This window comes from Pleurodeles waltl, chromosome 5 (genome assembly GCF_031143425.1).
Source record: "Pleurodeles waltl isolate 20211129_DDA chromosome 5, aPleWal1.hap1.20221129, whole genome shotgun sequence".
NCBI classification, from domain to species: Eukaryota; Metazoa; Chordata; class Amphibia; order Caudata; family Salamandridae; genus Pleurodeles; species Pleurodeles waltl.
Genome location: NC_090444.1, coordinates 1,551,273,184 through 1,551,295,007, shown reverse-complemented (window position 1 = coordinate 1,551,295,007; position 21,824 = coordinate 1,551,273,184). Strand labels below are relative to the sequence as shown.

The window sequence follows — 21,824 nt, the reverse complement described above, 5'->3', positions numbered from 1 at the left end:
CCTCAACTCGTTGTCAGTAAAACAGGGATTTTTTGGTGGGGACATAGTGGTGCTGGACGACACAGAAAAGTGATGAAAACGGATTATGAGGTGTGGGTGCTGTGTTGTTAGTGGTTGGCGGATGGTGCATGATGTGAACTGTACTAATTTGTGTGTTGGGTATGTTGCGGAGATGTGGGATGAGTAGTATTTTAAGTGTGGAGGGGTGCCAGATCTATGGTTCGAAAATGATACTTGCGATCTCTATCATGCTGTCTGTGGCATTCTGGTTGCAAAGGATTGTGGGGTGTGTTTTATAGTACAATTTGTGGGTGTGTCGGTTGTGTGGATGTGTGTCAGGTGTGTGGATTTCAAACTATCCAATGTGTTGTGTATTAGTGTGGTGCCACCGACCGCCACGGTTCTCACTGCCATTGGTTTTCTGCCATGGAAGAACCGCTACTGTGATTTGTGGCTTGTAATAGATTGGGTGGATGTTTGACAGGCTGGTAGTGCTGGTGGTTGGACGGCCTCTTTCCGGCCCCCTGAGTCCTGGGGTTGTTGACATTTTGGCTGTCTTTTGGCAGACTTGGCTGTGTAACTCATAATGTAGTGGTCTGTTTGACTGCCAACATGGTGGTTTTTTGGCGGCCACCGCCGGGGATGTCTTACCGTCAGACAGCCAAGCTCGTAATGAGGTCCATAGTGTGTTGCAATCAAAATAACCTTAATTATACTTTCCGGTATTCACAGTAATACCTAATTTAAACAACCTCCTGTCAATAGCCATTAGATTTGCTACATAACTCCGTAGTTAGTAAATTTGATGGAGGGCAAATGTATTGAAAACAGCCAAGTTCACTGCCTAAGAGGTCAGATTACTAAAAGCATATGCCCTTGGTTCACTAGACCATTCGCTATATAGAGTCTGGATATTAAAGCAGCAGCATATGGCATTTTTGTAACATTGAAGGGGCCCTATTTACACAAAGGTTGCTGTGACATTTTTGCAGTGTCATGGATTACACATGAATTCAAGAAGTAAGCCATGAGTACTGGCTGTGACCAGAATCCCACCTATGCACAACAAAATGTTTGTAAATCAGGGTGAAAATGCAACCATTGTTGTATTAGCTGTACTTTCATAAGACATTTTTACTTATTTTGCACTTTGGTGTGCTTCCACGCACACAATGGAATCCCATCCACATGGTCCCATTATAGAAACAAGCACAAGCGCAAACAAGACCTAAGAGCATACAAAATGCCTGCCAGTATAGCCTAAAATGGGAGACTGCAGATCATTGCTTAATTTGTTAAAAAACAAAAGTGACAGGGTACTTGTCAGGAGGCCACTGCTGCTTGCACCACTGATTGCCCCACAAGCATAGTCAATAACAGTACCAGCACACCTTCTAACCAACACACACATACAAGTGTGACAATTCAGACTATTTCAGGCCCCCAAAGCATTAAGATTAGCTTGGAAGGCTAGTATTAGTCTTTTTAAAGTATATTGAATTAATAAACAACTGTTGTTATGCTTATCTCTAAATCAGAAAAACACCACCACCGGTGCCAGACTGACATAAGTGCAGGCGTTTCCAATTAAGTGCCAGTACAGAGCACCAGAAACCACAGGCTCAATTTAAGAACTTCTGAAGATGCATATCCAGATAATGTGTCTGTTGTAGCTAGTCTTTGCTAAGAGGATGAGGATATGTGCACCAGTGCTTAATTTGTGCTTGTTGTTTCCGGTGCTGAGCACCGGCACTTATTTGTGAGGGCCGGGGCTTATTCTTATGCCTCTTTGTTGTAACTTTACTAGAAACTCAACTTTATTGGTATTTAGATCAGAACTAAGTTTTTTTGAATTCTCTATTTTAGCATATGATATGTATTTCTATACACAGCACTGTTATTTCCATTGTGGCATTTGCGCCTGAAGATTTTTCGCTATTACTTCACCAGGGTATGTAACTATTTTCTGGTCACAATCACATATGATATATTGTTATCTCTTCTCGTTCTTTATTCCACACACTATATTCTTGGTATGATATTGGACTATTCGTCCCTCACTGCTTAGTGCCAGCATTTTCTCGATATGGCTTTTCTTGCACCTATGTTTCTTTAGTCTAAATCACCATAGGGACAGTAGCGTGTTTATACTGCATGCTTCAAGGATGCTATGTTCTGCTCTCAGTGATTTTAACTGAGGGAAGTTCCATGCTTGTTCTTTCTTTCATGCACAATTGTGACAATGCATGCTTTTTAACATTAAAAACTCCATAATAACCCTTACAACCTTTTAAAACTTAAACACTGCATTCTACCTTGTTCTTCTCTTGCTTTTTTCACTTTTTAAACAAGAAGCACGAACATTTGAGTGCATGCCTTTTTTCTTTGTCTCTTTTCTTTTCCCTTTTTCATGCACTGAGGGTACTTATTCACCGGGTGTCACCTTTACTTGCTTTAGATTTCCCTTCTGGAGTCTCATAGTATCACAAATAATCTCTTTACAGCCTTGAGAAAGCCCCGGCGTATTCGCAATGTGGGGCGAAACACGTGTTGGCTGATACTCTACTGAATCTTGGCAGCAACTCTATCTGGATTTGTACCTTATTCTCTGGATTACATCATTCTCCTCTAATCCAAGTACGCCATTTTTCCAGCTGACGTTATGCTGAACCCTTACACTTAAATCTGGAAATCTATCACTATTCTATTGATTAAAGTGCACTGAATTGGACTCAAGAGACTCAGGCGGTCATACCGACCCTGGCGGTCATGGACCGCCAGGGCCGGGGACCGCGGGAGCACCGCCAACAGGCTGGCGGTGCTCCCAAGGGCATTCTGACCGCGGCGGTACAGCCGCGGTCAGAAACGGAAAACCGGCGGTGTACCGCCGGTTTTCCGCTGCCCTGGGGAATCCTCCATGGCGGCGCAGCTTGCTGCGCCGCCATGGGGATTCCGACCCCCATACCGCCATCCTGTTCCTGGCGGCCAAACCTGGCGGCTTTGGCCACCAGGAACAGGATGGCGGTATGGGGTGTTGTGGGGCCCCTGCAGTGCCCATGCCAATGGCATGGGCACTGCAGGGGCCCCCGTAACAGGGCCCCACTGAGAATTTCAGTGTCTGCATAGCAGACACTGAAATTCGCGACGGGTGCAACTGCACCCGTCGCACCCTTTCCACTCCGCCGGCTCCATTCGGAGCCGGCATCCTCGTGGAAAGGGGTTTCCCGCTGGGCGGGCGGGCGGGCGGCCTTTTGGCGGTCGCCAGCCCGCCCAGCGGGAAACACAGAATAACCGCGGCGGTCTTCTGACCGCGCAGCGGTATTCTGGCAGCTCCCGCCGGCACCGCGGTTACCGCGGCTGGCGGGAGTCAGAATGACCCCCTCAGTTTGTTCTTTCCTGATCTGCAATTTTACTATCAACATTACATTTTAAGTGTGGGAAACTACCGCTTATAGCAGTCTTATTCTTATGCCTCAAGCATTTGCTGTGAGCAAAAGACACATATGAGAAAGACGGAAGAAGGAAAAACTAAAAAGTGTCATAAAGGGAGAAAGTAGAAAGTTGCAGGATGAGCTGAAGGGGCAGGGGTGGTCGTAAATGGATTGAAGAGGCTCGAGATGGCTTCCGGGTTACGCTGCCTCAGTATTCAGTGCTGGCAGATTTAATTACAGCAGTCTCGTGTTTAAGAGAAGGGCTTTGAGCACCGGCTCCTCTTTGTTTACAAATTAAGCACTGATGTGCACCCTCCATGCATTGGCAATTGAGAGAAGCCTGATGACCCCTGCTCAAGTTACAGATGGTCACAACACGCACTCCACCTCGTCAGTGATGATAATTTTCCATTCCTGCGTGCCGTTTGGTCCCCTGAATAAGCACTCAGAATAGCTTCTTTATTTTATGATGATGCCCCCACATCTACTGTGTGTGTATGTATAGCTGAGCACTACTTATGCTGTCTGCCACCGTACACACTCGGGCCCCTGGTTCCTGTCGTGCATAGCTTCCTTTTTCTTAAGTAAGAATGAGCTTTGCTTGGAAAACCTGTTGTAATCCAACACAAAGAAAATGTATTGAACTGTTTTGCAAAGTTGAAGAATTACATTACTTACCCATAACTGACAACTGCAAGTGTCTAGTTAAGTTGTATAATGGTGATTTTTATTTAGGTGTTTAGTACTGCGCCAGCCTGGCTCCTGCGAAACAGTAATGCTATGCAGAAAAAATATTTTTTCAGATGTATAGCTGTTGTTAGTACAGCAGGTGAAGTGGCACCGCGGTCCAGGCTTTTATTTATTACACAGCCCGAGGTGGCTGCATTACGTCCAACGGCATCCTTAGTATGAGACTGACATTTTAGCTGTAGAATGTCAAACAAGAGGTGCCATACGTACATTGCAATATTATGTTGAAGCTAGCTAAAACCAGATTACAGTAGCCAGAAAATAATGAAAAGAGAAGAAAAATGCAATAATAGGATAGTACACGGATAGTGGCTCTCTCATAATTACAAGACCGATACTTATAATAAAAAGAGATATATCCAGATCTTATGTTTTCTTGAACAATTTGGCAATACATACGTCAGCTAATAAACCGATAGATCATTTGTTCTTGTGAAAGAAAATCCAGAAAGGAGTTCTCACTTGCAAAAAAATGTTCGGATTCCATCATGTAAATCTCGCACGGATAAAAAAAAAAAAAAACAATTACAATTCTGCAAAGTTCGGTTTCATCAGAATGAAAGATGGCTAAAGGATGTGCATGCCGCCTGATGACTACAGGACTGAGAATTTGTGAATTCAGAAACTAAAAAGTGGCTGACCGGGAGCTTTCAGTGTAGTAAGCTGTGGACTCTTTGGCGATCTGCATATACCTGCAAATTGAACCATAGGATTAGGAAACACCACTTCCTTAGTGTACATCTATCTTCCCTTTGCAAAGATTTTGTGGAACTGGCTATATTGAGTTTAAAATATGGAATTACTGGATAATGGAATTACTTGCATATATCACTTCTGTGCCATAAGGAAGTTCTTCTTAGAATGAAACATACTGGCGACAAGAAATTGTCTGGCTACAAACAAGCAAATGTGAAGTAATTAAACGATAATAAAACCTGGATCCGTGAGCTTGCCCGTGATTAAAAGGTCTGTTGGTCTATTGGACTTGATCAACATGTTTGAATAGTGTGGGGACCACAATTTCGTTGTTCGTAATTGACGTCATAACCACAACTTCTCTTCAGGTTGCACTTAAGTGGGGAATGTGGCGTGCACCTATATAAATCAAATTAGTGTGGCACAAAATTAATATAATGACCCTCACTCCATCACTGCTCAGTGTAGAGGTGGAGAGGGGTCTCATGCCAATACATCAACGCTTTCTTAAATGGGTGAGCATATTATTGCTGCATTCAGACTTGCAGTTGTGGTTTGAATCTCCTTGTCAGAAAGAAACAATACAATTGACAGATAAAGCGAAACGGTCCCAAGATTCAGTTGAAACTAGGTATTCAGTCCTGTAGTCTATATATAATTCATTCATATGGAACACTTCTGATATTCATTCATTGATCGAGGGCAGCATGTCAGAACGCCTGTGATGCAGCATACAAACTCAGGTCATCAATAACGAGGTTGCTACCCACCTGTTCCGGTGGAACTTTATTCTGCAGCTTCATCAGTATCTTATAAAAAGACAAGATTTGCTGAGGAGCGAGGTTTAGGGCCACGTGAAGTTGATGAGTGTGTTCCGATATCAGATGAGTAAGTGTTTACCATTGGACAGGAGCATAGGATGTGCAGTAAGGTGCAGTCTAGGGATTGCCATCTCCATTAAGAGGCTTTTTTTATAAAGTCTTACTTTCTTTACCTTAGCTGGATACCACGACCTATCATGCAGTATATAAGTATATGTGTATTTGGCCCTGGCCTCTCTCCTGCTTTTGTCGTGCAGAGACAATAGTAAGGGCCACTCATCTTCCGAGTAGTCTTGCATCAGCAGCACATTTTATTTTAGGCGTAATTTCTCCTCCACGGGTTTTAAAAAGAGTTCAGTCAGTCATGCAGTATTTTAGCCCATTACCATTGTTTAACATTTCCTCTACTTCTCCAACTGTGTGCTTATAGCCGAAAAATCTAGAGGGCTGGTCAGTGCCACTCTAAAATGCTCTCGATGCTGTCCATAGTGTCCGTCATGTTTATGGGGTAGGGTTAGAATGATGAAGGTTTTCAAGACTCCACTCTTAATAAATAATCCACCCTTCTGACGCCTTAGATGACCACTCAGTCCAGTAAAAAAATCTTCCTCCCAATATCCAGATCTGTATTGTGCAGATGGGCACACCCATGTGGATGAATGTTTTAATTTTGAGTTTATTGTCAACCATGTCGCCTGATACACACATTGCAGATTTGTCAGGACAGAGTGATAGTTTGGATGACGTTTCCTTGTGGTATAAGATACCTATGTTGGCATTTCCTCACAGGTTGAGCCTTGCTATTGTTGCCCATGTCATGACCGTTCATGCAAGTAGTTAAAGTGCACTAGTTGTGAGAGTTAGTGGGTCAAGTGGTAGTATCACCCATTTTCCTTAACAGTAGTTCTGTAAAGGTAAAGGTAGTTTGTCCAGAAAGTAACTGTAGTGTAAGGTCGCTAAAATCTGCACCAGCTACACTCTGACCCACAGGACAGTTTTAGAGTTGGTCACCTGGATACTTACTCGCTGTTTTAAAGATTTGGGTTTCAAGATTTTCCTCAACCATTTACATGAATTCCCCGTTGATTGATACCCCCAAATGTCAAAGATTGCTTAAGAGTCAATTTCTGCTTGAGTGGTTCTTCTGGACATTGGTAACACCTTCCTGTTTCCCCTTATTCATTTTATATCCAGAAAAGGAGGAGAAGGTGTTGGTCACATTGACGTGCGGGGGAGGTGTAGCTCTTGGTTCTGATAAAATGAGAAATATAACGTTGGCATAAATATTTCAAGCACACCAACAATTCTGCCTACTAGCCACCAGGAGAGGCTTCAACATCAGTAGGAATAAAGGTGATGAAACTGGCTGACTCCGCGTTTCATGAAGGTTTCAGACTTGAAATCTCCTCAATCAGTTTGTGCCATGGGATCCAAATATAACCACCTGACTTCAGCAATTAAGTTATGGGCTGGTCTAGCTCTTTCTATTGCTCTAAAAAATCCTTCAATGTATCCGATCACATACCTTTCTGCCATCCAGTGATATTACCATGCTTTCTCCAGATCACCTTTTACTTGCCATAGCAGTTTAGAGAGTGTGCATAGGAGAGGTTGCTGGATCAATGAAGAAGAACAAAACTAAAATAAGTGCTGTGGTTGGGACTAAGGATTCTTTTGAAGGGGTTCTCCACAAACTTTAACAGGATTTTTAAATCTGTTTTCAGGATGTATATTCTACAACAGTTTGAACATTTGGTGTGCTTGTTGTCAGGCTTAGGGATGAGACATAGTAAGGCCTTGTTAAATTCTGGGCATGGTATCCAAGTGGACTGAGCCTCTTTGTAAACCCACTGCAGCATGATGCCATCTTCTTGTTATAGATTTCAGCTGGGATGCTGTCTTCTCAAAGGGATATGTTCTAGGTATAGAAGTTACCACCTAGGACATTTCCTTGACAGGAATCTCCCCTTCTGACAACCTCTACTCTCTGTAGTCAATTTAGCCATAGTCACATCATCAAAGACTATTTCTTCTACAGTACACTCAAATTGATACAACTTCTGAAAATAAGAGGCATAAGCCCTAATAACAGTAACTGGATGTGTGAGGAGCTTCACCTAACCACTAAAATTGTTGACATCAGTTGTCGTTTTATACAGTTCCTACTAAAATAATAGGACTGCGTATTAGGATGACAGAACGTCCAAATGTGGGAGACTAAGGGCTTGGACCCACCATACCCACTGTGGCAGTCCAACGGCCACATCCCTAGTGTTCCAACCACCAGATTACAACCACCAGGAGACCACCGCCAGAATCAAATAACCCGATGGGTTGGCAGCGGTGAAAATCGTGGTCAGCAACAACGGTGTGGAGTTTGGTGGTTGAGGTATTCGGGTCCAGCTTTGTAGACGTGGATAAGGAGTTTGAAGATGATTGTCTTGTTGACTAGGAGCCAGTGTAGGTCTTGCAGGTAGCTGGAGATGTGGCTGCGATGGTTCATGTCTAGGCTGAGCCTGGCAGTGGCATTCTGGATGTTCTGGAGCTTCCTTTGGATCTTCAGGGTGGTGCGGCATATAGAGTATTGCCATAGTCGAGTCTCCAGCAGACCAGTGCGTGGATGACCATTTTCCTGGATTCAATGGGGATCCACTTCAAAATCTTCCATAGTAAGCGGAGCGTATGGAAGCAGGATGGCGAGACGGCATTGATCTGGTGGTTTGTTGAGAGTGAAGAGTCCAGGATGATGCCAAGATTTCTTGTGTGGTCTGTGGGGGTGGGTTCCGAGCACTTTGGGACACCAGAAGTTGTCCCAGGTGGAGGCGGTGGGGCCCATGATGAGGACTTCAGTCTTGTCAAGGTTGAGCTTGAGGCATCTGGCCTTCATCCAGGTGGCGACTGCCTTCATTTGGTTGTGAAAATTGTTCTTGGTGGCCTTGGGTTCGTTGGTGAGGGAGAGGATCAGCTGTGTGTCATCGGCTTAAGAGATGATGTTCAGTCCTTGTTCTCTCATGATGATTGTGAGCAGGGCCATGTAAATGTTGAAAGGGGTGGGGCTCAGGGAGGAGCCCTGTGGCACTCCGCAGCTGTTTTCAGTGGGTTCTGACAGAAGTGGTGGGAGTCTGACTCTTTGAGTTCCGCTGGTGATAAAGGAGTGTATCCAGGCTAGGGCTTTGTCATGGATGCTGGCGTCATGGAGTCTTGCGCAGAGTCTGTGGTGGGAGATGCTGTCAAAAGTGGCCGAGAGGTCCAGTAGTATGAGGGCAGCAGGTTCTCCTTGGTTGAGTAGGATGCAGATGTCATATGTGGCAGCTAGGAGAGTAGTCTCGGTGCTATGGTTGCTTCTGAATCTTGAGTGGAAAGGGTCCAGGATGTGATTGATCTAGATGAATTCAGAGAGTATCAAGTTGATGGCCTTCCCGATGACTTTTGCTGGGAAGGGGAATAGTTAGATTGGCCTGTAGTTCTTGAGGTCCATTGGGTCCGCAGATGGTTTCTTCAACTGGAGATTTATTTCTACATTTTTGCAGTCTTTGGGGAAGATGGCTGACTGAATGGGACATTTAATGGTGCTGCAGAGTTCGGGTGCAATGGAGGCACTTGCTCTGTTGAGGATGTGGTGAGGGCAAGGGTGCAAGGGAGCCCCGGAGTGGATGCTCTTCATGATCCTCAGGATGTTGTCTGTGGTGAGCGTGGTCCATTTGTGCAGAGTCTGCTGGGATCTGGGGCAGTCGGGTTCAGTGGTTGTGGGTGTGGAGGGTGGGCCTTGGGTGGTGAATCTGTTGTAGATGTCCTTTATCTTGTGGTGGAAGAAGGTGGTGAATGGTCATACAGATCTTAGGAGGGGGGAATGTCTTCTGACTCCGAGCTGGGCTTAGCAAATTCCGTGACTATTGAGAAGAGTTGTTTGCTGTTGTTTGCATTGCCGATGATGAGTTCCTGAATGTTGGTTCTCTTGTTGATCTGATGAGGTGGTGGTGTGGGCAGTGCAGGGGCCCTGCTGTGGCCCCCAACACTGCCTTTTCACCAGCCTTTTCATGGCAGGGACCTCGCCATGAAAAGGCTGGCAGAAAGAGGACTTGGGATCAGCACAGTGGTGCTGAACTCAGCACCGCAGTTACTGACCAAGACTCCGACCACCACACCATCAGAATCTATGATCCTGGTGGCGGTCTCCTGGAGGCCTGACAGCGGGTTTGGTGTGCCTCGGACCACCAAACTTGTAATAAGGCCCTAAGGTCTAAGGGGGGCTCACAAGTGCACCACCCTAATCTTTTTTTAACTAGGCAGTGAAAAGACACCCCCCCTTATCCTGCTCATAGAATCTCCATTTCAGAATTGATAGTGCATAATCTATCCTAGATGTTTTCAGTGTAGTTAAGTGAAATATTTTATTTCCAACAATTGCTAAAGGTTGTGTGCCGATTTTCTGTTGTAATGCTCAGAGATCTTAAAAAATGTCCTTATTAATTTTTCCTACTCTAGTTCCCTTCTATACTTGGCAATGAAAACCTATCATTTATGTTCAGCGTCACTTTTTATAATAGCTATCAAGTTTGAGTAGCAGACATAGAATCTCTAATATTTTCTGGAAATGTTGATACATACTTTTCAAGTATTTTACGTGTTTGACGATTGGGCCTCCAGTCCACCATGATGGCGGTCCCAAGAAGACTGTGGCGCCAGTAGTGTCCCGGCCACTTTATTACAATGTAGGGAGGTTGAACCACCTACCGCATCAACATCTTGCTGCCTGCCAGCGGCTCGGTGGGCTGCAATGTTGGCAGTGCATACTCGGCTGCCGTCATAGCTGCGGCGGCCAACCGCCGAGCCGATTACAAAAACACAGTTGACACGGTGGCCCCCTTGCAGTGGTTGGCTGACGGCGGTCGGCCTTCGCTGAACGCTCTCAGCAACGCACCAGAAAAGTGACCATTGGATGAATAGATTAAAAAACAACACAGCTAACATCCATTGGCCAAGTGGACACACTTGCACATCACACTGTAAAACACACCCCATCTCAGACCATGATCCTTTTCCTCTCCACTGCAGCACAGCAAGACATAGACCACACATAATTTTTACATTTTTGTTACATAAGGCAGCCCTTTTTTCCCATCCCATTTAATTCCCTTCACACACTTCTAATATTCTGTACCATTTGTCTTGTTTAGTTAGTTACTGTCACCCACTCTAATTTAAAGTCATGTCGTTGCCCAAACATCCATCTTTTTCAGAGGATGAATTGAGAGTTATGGTGGGGAAATCAAGGTAGTACAGCTACAATTGTTTAAATCCAACGTCCAACATACTTCTCATAGTAGGAAAATGGAAATGTGGCGAAGGGTAGTCGACAGAGTGAATGCTGTGGGTACCACTTGGCTCACAAAGAGGATATTAGGGAGAGGTGGTACAACTTGAGGGAGAAGGTGCATTCCCTGTCCTCCAGTCAACACATGGAGTCCCAGATGACTGGTGGTGGTCCTCCCAGCACCCCATTACAACTCTTTCCCTTGGTGGAAAAGGTCTTGGCCATTCTGCATCCTGAGGGCTTGAGAGAATTGGCTGCTGAAGTGGAGTCTGGTAAGTCACACCAAAAAAACTGTCTCAAACTTCAATATCTTGTATGCTCACAGCTCAACTTTTGCCATTGTATTGTTCATCTACTTTCTTAACATGCAATGCCCAGAGTATCAGAGACGGTAGATTGTCAATGTATATTGTCATACATAACTTCAAATATATCAATCTCCATTACATGCCATATGTTTGAATGGGGTCTGTAAGTGTTTTAATATCAAAAGATCATGCCAGTACCCATGGTCTGTGTTAACATGTGAATGTATGGTTCATCCTAACTGCAGTGTTACAACAGGTATGTCAGACTAAACATTTGTCAAGTGTTGGGAGTTAGATATAGTGACATGACTAAAACTACTATGAGGCCCTGTTTCTGTAACACAAAACAAGAGGCTGTTGTGCCCTTGCACAAAGACACTTGTTATCCATGTCACAACTGATGTTCAATCGTCATGGAGTTTACCATTTGTCTAGTGTTGGGAGTTAGGAAGCGATACAACTACAACTACCATTAGGCCCTGTTTCTATAAATCAAAACAAGAGGCCATTGTGCTCTTGCACAAAGACACTTGTTAGCCATGTCACAACTGATGTTCACTCATCATGGGCCGAGCAATTTACATATCATGCTTAACTCTGAGACATGTACATCTACCTACCTTGCTGTTGTCCTGGTAACCCCAAATGACACTGTTGATATCATGAATGGCACCTTATTAAGCACATACATCAAGTAGTTGTAATGCGTTCACTTGCCTCAGCCGATTGGATGTGGCAGGTAACCCACTGACAGCACTGCTCACATGGGGCCTGATTATGACCTTGGCGGATGGGATACTTTGTCACAAACGTGATAGATATCCTGTCTGCCGTTTTACAAGCTCCATAGGATATAATGAACTTATAATACGGCAGGCAGGATATCCACCATGTTTGTGGCCGAGTATCCCATCCACCAAGGTCGTAATCATGCCCATGATGTCTACTGCTACATAAACAACCACATTATGTGTTCACTTTTATCTTACACAACTAGGCCCTGGAATGGTTAAATACACATGTTACGTCTCCATTGTGTTAGCTTACTGTTTGTTAGATGTCATGTCCATTCTTAATCCAAAATGCAACTTATCAGCACATCTAATGAGCTGCTCAAACCTAATAGGTTTTGCAACCTCCACAAATGCCTTGTCAACAACTTCAATACCATGGAAATATATCACAATAGGAAACCCTACCTATTAACATTTTCCTTGGTCTCTACTTACTGTGACACTAAACATTTGAAGTAGATTCCTCACTTCCACCAATAACAATGTACTATCTTTCTCAACAGGTCAAACTGTCACTGCACCTGGGCAGACATTGTCCACCAAACAGACTCCCAGCCCACTCCTGGATGAAAGCCATCAGGGATGACAACACTCCTGGACAGGTGGACGTGGATGACGGACCTGGCACATCTGGTCAGACGACAACCGTGTTCCTCACTGTGCCCACATCAACACCTTCCACCCCAGCTGCTACAACATCTCAGTCAGCAACATACCCCCCAACCTGTGTACCTAGCAGAGTTAGTACAATATTGTGCCCCTCCCGTCTTGGATCCTGAAGTGCAAATGACCACCCCTGACACAGAGGAACCAGGTCCCACTTGGAGAGGGCCCCGTGGGCCAAGGGCACAGACCTGCGGGATAGGGTCTGTGCGAGGGATGCTCTGGGCAGGCAGAGTAAGGCCACAGGGGCCACTCATGATCAGAACACCATAAGCCAAGTCTTGGGGGTCTATCCGGAGTCCCAAGGTGTGGTACGCCAGTTAGTTACCAAACTCTGGGAAATTAAGCAGCTGCAGAGGGACATGTACCAACAGATGGAGGCCCATAACTCTAACATGGGCACCCTAACAGGGGTGCTGATGAACATCCATACAACCCTGAGCAGGGCTTTTCCACCATCATGTAGCCCTTCCTGTAGTGCACCTACATCACGCCATCTACATCTGAAGCAGACACAGGAAGGGAGCCCTGCCAGTGGAAGAAACAATGTCAGACACCCCTGACTCTGCAGCAGGTGACCCCCCACCCTCACAAGTGGGAACATCCATGCAAATATCCAGGAGGTGTGGATGACAAGACACCCACCACTGCCAGCAAGAAACCTCAACCTTAATGTCTTCCTTTGTATGTCACCCATGAACTCTGTGGACTAATTCTGGATACTTTTTCATTTTTGAGGAGAGAAATAATCTGGACTTTGGAATTCAGATGTTTTGGCATCTACATCTATAGTTTCATTCACCATGACTGACTACTTCACTTTTTGTTTATGTTTGTTTTTGCACCAAGTATGTCTTCAGCTGTTACACTTGAATAAATTCACAAGTCACAAGCTCATTGTCTGCAGTAGTAAATTTCACATTTATCAAAGACCATGTGAACAATACAATGACAAAACAAGCTACTTATGCAAGCATGGGTATGTTGCATGTACAGAATGTTTAGCTCGAGATCACAACCATGCCAAACCAACACATACATACGTGCCTTGTCTAAGAGGATTTATTTTTACATTGTTCAAATCATGGACTGTCAAGATGTCAGAAGCATACAAAATCAAACATGATTGTACAATACTGTGTAAATGATCAGATTTACAGGTATAGACCTCCAGAACATAAAGGAAGGGATATATCAGACATTGGTCTTCATTAGAACATTGGCGGTAAATGCTGCTTACCGCCGTGCGGAAGACCGCCAACACACCGCTGCGGCTGCGGAATTCCGCTACAGCTATTACGACTCACAGCTCGGAATCCGCCAAAATCCAGACACTCACACAAGTCCGCCACACCAAAGGTCAGTGATAAACTGGTGATTACAAAACCGACACCGTCACGCTAACAGGAATATGCCCACAATATCACGACCCACGAATCCACGCAGCGGTCTTTCAACAGCGGTATTCCATTCGCGGTACACACCGCCGCGCTCAAAATACACACACACTTACAAAACACCACCACATTAGTAAAATCGAAATACACACACCTGATACACATACACAAACCACTCCCACACACCCAATGCAATATAAAACACATACCCACATCACCCACAAACCCTTACAACCAGAATTGCGACAGACGGCCAGAGAGAGACACCACCATCAATAAACTAGCATCCACAGGCAATCAACACCATCACTCACACAACATCCACGCACCTCACACAACACACACAAACACATCCCCTCACACATCACAACACACACCACCTAACACATCACCCACACCACCCCATGGCACCGCAAAGACACCCCAGGTTTTCTGAGGAGGAGCTCAGGGTCATGGTGGAGGAAATCATCCGGGTAGACCCACAGCTATTCGGATCACAGGTGCAGCACACCTTTACAGCTAGGAAGATGGAGCTATGGCGCAGAATCGTGGACAGGGTCAACGCAGTGGGACAGCATCCAAGAACACGGGATGACATCAGGAAGAGGTGGTACGACCTACAGGGGAAGGTGCGTTCCATAGTCTCAAGACACCAGATTGCAGTTCAGAGGAATGGCGGCATACCCCCACATCCTCCCCCACAACTAACAACATGGGAGGACCAGGTCTTGGCTATACTGCTTCCTGAGGGCCTCCCTGGAGTAGCTGGAGGAATGGACTCTGGTAAGTCAAATCTTAACTACCATATCCCTCACCCTACCTGCATGCTATCACATACCCCACCTTCACCCTCAACCCCATCACTCCACATATGCCCCACTATCACAAACCACCCATCCCAACACCAAGCCCTGCATGCAACAACAAAGCATGGGCACCCATCACCAAAGCATGTCCACTACAGATACCCACACAGACCCCAAAACAATTATCACACAAGGTCCTACACAAGAATGTAAGACTGGGATACACGGTCACCCACCCATTGAACATGATGGCACACACAGATGCAATAATCATGCCTTTATACCCTGCAGGACCCCTACCCAACGTCACCGAACAGGAGGTTCCAGACATGACCACTCCCCAACAGAAGAGGCCCACAGTGATGACAGCAGCTCTGTCCAACTGGATCTAGATGACCAGCCCGGCCCATCTGGGACCTCGGGACTGTGGGTTCCCCTGACACAGTCACAAGTCGCCACAGAGCCTCCCCCCTCAGGAAACACCAGCACAGCACCCACCCAGTGGGCCCATACCTCTGTCCCCAGGACACGTCAAGCAGCAGTGTGTCCACCAATACAGGGAACCCAGGCAAACCCACCAACCGGGGAACTGGGAGGCATGCTGTGCTACAGGGGGAGGACAGGCCCAGGGAACCCACTCTCCACGAGGCACTCTCCAACATCATGGGAGCGTACCATCATTCCCAGGAGACAATGGTAACAGTACTGGCCAAGTTTCAGGAGACCCAGCGGCTGCAGGAGGAACAGTATTTGGGGTTCAGGGCGGAACTCAAGTCCATCAACACCACCCTGGTCACCATTGTAGGGGTGCTGAAGGACCTTGTGAAAACCAGGAGGGACACTGTGGCACAACAAGGGGCCCCTGACACTAGCCTTGATGATTAACAGCCCACCACCTCCGCCGGCGCTAGTGGACAGGAGGCACCACCACAGGACCACGACACCAGCACCCCATCCCCTGCAGATGGAGAACCACCCCGCAAACGGTCCCGAGATCCAAGACAAAGACAGAGAACAATGCTAAGAGCCCCGCCAAGAAATGAGACCCCCCTGAATGTCATCCTTCTGTCCCACTTTGTCACCCTGTCCATCCTTAAACTGCCCTAGCTCCACTTCCTATGCCCCTTTGGACAATGCACCTGTGAGACAAATAGACTGGACTCTGCCATGGATATTCCTCCACCATCACCCCTGCCCATATTACAACCCTGTCCACTAATCTGCACTTAAATAAACACCCTTGAATCACAAAACAATCTGGAGTCAGTCTGTGCTTTCACTAATGTGTATTTGCAATAACTGAGGAAAATAGCAATGTCCATTATATTGTCAACATACCTATGTCACACAGCTCTAGTCCATGTGGTAACATAGCAGAGGTCGCACAGTGGGACCCGCATCTGTGAAATGGAAAGGCAAAGTGACAGGTCAGGGTCCATCCACTGGGTGAAAGTGACAGACATATGATAGGTCTAACAATGTTATCAGATGTAGGAGGCAGTGATGTCTTCTTACCTGTGTCTCACTGGAAGTATTGCTGGATCACGTTGTTTCTGTTGTCGATATCCTCTTCTTCTGCCTCCTCTTCTTCACTGTCCACAGGCTCCACAGCTGCCACAAGACCTCCTTCTGGACCATCCTCCTGCTGAAAAGGCACCTGTCTTTGCAAAGCCAAGTTGTGCAGCATACAGCAGGCCACGATGATCTGGCACACCTTCTTTCGTGAGTAGTACAGAGAACCACCTGTCATATGGAGGCACCGGTACCTGGCCTTCAGGAGGCCGAAGGTCCTTTCTATCACTCTCCTAGTTTGCCCATGTGCTTCTTTGTAGTGTTCATTTGCCCTTGTCCTGGGATTTCTCACTGGGGTCAGTAGCCATGACAGGTTTGGGTAACCACCTGCAAATGTTGAGGGACAACTGTTAGACACAAACTAACCCTTAGGGACAACCCCAGACAACTATTCACAGGGTATAGGGTCCTTGTCCTCACCTATTAGCCACACACGGTGCCTCTGGACTTGCCCCATCACATAAGGGATGCTGCTATTCCTCAGAATGTAAGAGTCATGCACTGAGCCAGGAAACCTGTCGTTCACATGGGAGATGTACTGGTCGGCCAAACACACCATCTGCACATTCATTGAATGGGAGCTCTTCCGTTTTCTGTACACCTGTTCACTCCTGCGGATGGGGACCAAGGCCACGTGTGTCCCATCCATAGCACCTATGATGTTGGGGATATGTCCCAGGGCATGGAAGTCACCTTTCACTGTAGGCAAATCCTCCACCTGAGGGAACACGATGTAGCTGCGCATGTGTTTCAGCAGGGCAGACAACACTCTGGACAACACGTTTGAGAACATAGGCTGGGACATCCCTGATGCTATGGCCACTGTTGTTTGAAAAGACCCACTTGCCAGGAATGGAGTACTGACAGGACCTGCACTAGAGGGGGCATTCCTGTGGGATGGAGGATAGCTGACATCAGGTCTGTCTCCAACTGGGCAAACAGCTCCTTGATTGTGGCACGATCAAGTCTGTACGTGACTATTACATGTCTCTCTTCCATTGTCGACAGGTCCACCAGCGGTCTGTACACCGGAGGATGCCGCCATCTCCTCACCTGCCCCAGCGGACGTGCCCTATGGATGGGAACAGCGAGCACTGAGTCAACCAACACTGAGGTCGTAAAAAACATATTTTATTGCACACATTTGTCAATCCGCTATGTGCTTGTCTTTGTGTGTATGCAAGGCCTGGATATGTGTGACGCATTTAAAAGTAATGCCATGTGGCCCCCTGAAATGACGGCTGCCTGACCTGTAATGTGGGACAAGGGGATATGAGGTAACTGCGCTGGCGTTGTACACCTAGCGGTAGGCGGTCGAAGGCCGCGGCACAATCCTGCATTGGTTAACATTGGGCCCTATGGGTCCCAGGAGCCAATGACGATGTACGCCGGCGGTGATGGTATGCACCGCCGCGGACGTGACCGCCATTTTTACTCTGTTCACTCACTTGATACCTGATCTTCGACACGCTGTGACCTCAGTCTGGAAGCGACGATGGCTCATGTGTCTGAGGAAAGGGCCCCTGCCTTCACATCGGAGGAGTTGGATAAACTAGTAGATGGGTTCCTCACCCAGTACACGCTACTCTAAAGTCCTCCAGACAAACAGGTGAGAACACTGTGAGCATGCTGTATGAGCAATGCCTGTTTGGAGTGGTGTGGATGGAAGATACGAGGGGGGATGAGGCCTGCATGATCGGACAGTGAGTGTATGTGCGTCAGGGCAAGATTGGGAACGTGGGACAATGACTGTGACGGTCCGGATGGTTAAAGTTTTTCCTTTTCCCCTGTACAATTCCTGTAGGTCAGCGCCCACCAGAAGGATATTTGGCGTGCCATCGCCAAGGACGTCCGGATCCAGGGGGCCCACCACAGACGGAGTACCCACTGCCGTAAAAGATGGGAGGACATTTGCCGCTGGAGCAAGAAGACGGCGTAGGTCCAGCTGGGGGTGGCCTCCCAACGTGGGAGGGGTGCCCGTCGCACCATGACCCCCCTGATGTTCCGGATCCTGGTGGTGATGTATCCGGAGTTGGATGGGCGCTTGAGGGCATCACAGCAGCCACAAGGAGGTGAGTACCGTCACATCGATCTGACTCTGCGCCCATTGGAGGTGTCTGGGTTGGGGAGGTGGGCAGTGGGTTCCCCTAGGCTAGGGCGGGCTTTGTAGGCAAGGACCCTTTGTGAGGCAGGCTAAGTGGCACCCCAACCCAACCAGTGGTAAGAGCCATCTACACCTAGTCAGGCTCCTTTGACTTCCATGTGTGCAGCAATCGGGCATAGGCCATGTACCCCATGTCCCTGTGATTAATTAGGGGACTCTAAGTGCATGGCATAGTGTAGAGGGCTGCTGTGTCTGTAGTGTCCGCCAACGGTAGCGGTATTGCATGCACTGAACATGTCTTTCTTCTTTCTTCCCCCCCTTTTTGTGGTCTCCCTGTTCTTGTGTGCATTAGCATCATCAGGCGGAGGAGCTGTGCTACCGGAGCAGGAGGGTGCTGCATCCCACATGGCCCTGGAGGGGGAGACAACAGAGTCTGAAGTCACCAGTGGGACGGAGGGTGAGGGGAGCTCCACGACGCGGACAGGAGCAGAGACCAGCAACACCGACTCCTCCTCTGATGGGAGCTCCCTTGCGGTGCGGGCCCCTCTGTGCCCACCGCGTCTACAGGTACAGCCGCCACCCCCCTACCAGCACCGCCCTCCAAGCAGCCCCTCAGCATGTGTCCTGTGCCTGCTCACCCAGGAGGGTGGGCATCTCCTTCGCCCTAGGCACCTCAGGCCCTGCCCCAGTCAGCCCTGCTGCCCTCAGTGAGGAGGCCATTGACCTCCTCAGATCCCTCACTGTTGGGCAGTCTACCATTCTGAATGCCATCCAGGGTGTAGAGAGGTAGTTGCAACAGACAAATGCATACCTGGAGGGCATTCATTCTGGCCAGGCAGCCCTACAGAGAGCAATTCAGGCTCTGGCCTCTGCACTGATGGCAACCATTGTCCCTGTGTCCAGCCTCCCCCCTCCAACTTCCTCCACCCAGACCCAATCTCCAGTACCTCAGCCTATCCCAAGCACACCATCAGACCAGCATGCACACACCTCAACACACAAGGGTGGCTCTGGCAAACATAAGCACCACACATCTCACAGGCACTCACACAAGCATCATACCCATGCACACATAACAACATCCACTGCTTCCACTGTGTCCCCCTCCTCCACGTCTCCCTTCTCCCTCCCTGTCATACCTCCACTCACACCTGCATGCACTACATCTTCACCCACTACCTCCATTACCAGCACGTCCATCACCACACACCGCTCACGTGCACTCACCACCCCCACTACCATTCACACATCCCCTGTGTCCTCTCCCAGTGTGTCTGTGAGCCCTCCTCCCAAAGTACACAAACGCAGTCACACACCCACCCAACAGCCATCCACCTCATGACAGCCTCTAGCCCATGCACCTTTACCCAAAGTCAGCAAACGAACACCTCCTACAACCACTACTTCTTCCTCCACTCCCAAACCCCCTCCATCTACCCGTCCCAGTGTGTCTAAAAAGCTTTTCCTATCAAATGTTGACCTCTTCCCTACACCTCTCCCACCCCATCCCTCCCCTAGGGCCTGCCTTTCCAGGTCCCGACCCAGCACCTTAGCCACCACATCACCGGGCACAGTGGTGTCAGCAATAGCCGGGTTTTGGAGTGCACCAGGCAATAGGGCTTGCATGTTGCACCACCGTCAGTGGAGTGTCACATCCACTACCTGAGTCCTTGGCAGGATGAAGCACTCTGGGCACAAAGCCCCCTCCAGAACCAGTGGAGAAAGACATCCACTACCTGAGTCCTTGGCAGGATGAAGCACTCTGGGCACAAAGCCCCCTCCAGAACCAGAGGAGAAAGACATCCACTACCTGAGTCCTTGGAAGGATGAAGCACTCTGGGCACAAAGCCCCCTCCAGAACCACTGGAGAATGACATCCACTACCTCTGTCCTTGGCAGGATGAAGCACTCTGAGCACAAAGCCCCCTCCAAAACCAGTGGAGACTGTTATCCACTTGAGAGACTGTGGCTTAGCACTCCCCAGGATAAAGCAGTGGGCAAACAACCCACTGTAGAGACTTGAGAGACTGTGGCTAACATTTTCTTGTCTTCCAAAAGAGTTAAAAAGGAGGTGTACTATGGTGCAGTGTCCAACATCGGAAGCATGAAGTTTGGAATGGAAGAGCATTGAACAGATATTAGAAAACTCCAGGATGGATGGTTGGCATGTGTACCTTCAAAACAATAGGTGCTGTCATGAATCCAAACAACAGCAAACAATTGCAAATTAATATCAGTAGAAATATGTCACCATTAGTCCAACCCACAGAATCAGCAGCACAGCGACTCTCAGGTCTTGAATAAGGATCATTGCCTTTAGTAGGTAGACTGCCTCCAGTGCATCTGGGCAGCGGTGCAATCATTTTGTAAATGACCATGACCTTCCTGCCTATAATGCATTAATAAAAAAAATGGTATTATGTACAATGCTATATAGCAGTCAAAAAACATATGTTTCGCACAATTGCAGAGTTTGCTCTAACTCTTTTGTGATTTTGTTACAGGTTCCCGAATCATAAAAAAAGGTTTAAAACGAATAGTAATTGACTATTTGGAAGGGGATTTATGGCATGACTCAATAGTTTGCAGTTGCAATTTCAATTGCAAACCATTGATAGGCTGAGGACTTCTCAAAGGAGGTAGTAACCCATTTTTAAAGTTTTAAAGGAGAAGGGACCCTTTCTCATTTGTGAATGTAAAATATTTCCTTAAAAGAAATCATGCTGCATTTAAATAATTTACTATATTTAAAACTAAACACAAGCATGGTGGTCAGTTGACCCTAGCTGTCCACCATCCCTTTGATAACATCCATTCAGAATGAGTTGTAATTTGCATCCCACCTCATGAATAATAGAGAGGTAAGTTGAATTGAGACTGACACAATTGAAAACTGACCTTTTGGTATACAGGATGTTTTGCAAAATCAGACTTGATTCACAAACAGTTGGTGCACAATTTGTGACCACTTTTTGTAAATCAATTCTTTCTATATCTGGCCCATAATGTGCAATCAAATATCACATAAACCACTAATAAAAGGAGGTGAAGCTGATGAATGGGATAATTTATTCCAGTGAATGTCCTGACATCCTGTACAATTCAGGAGAAAGAAAAATAAGAAATTCCAACTAAACCTCTGCATGGGACTTCCAGTGTGTTCTTAGC

At 47.0% G+C, this 21,824-nt stretch overlaps 1 protein-coding gene across 1 annotated transcript in view; it reads right to left on the bottom strand.

Moving 5' to 3' along the window:
* The window catches only part of TPO (thyroid peroxidase), a gene marked incomplete at its 5' end in the record, with an annotated part of 635,329 nt that overhangs the window by 128,904 nt on the left and 484,601 nt on the right, over positions 1-21,824 (bottom strand). The window lies entirely within an intron of this gene.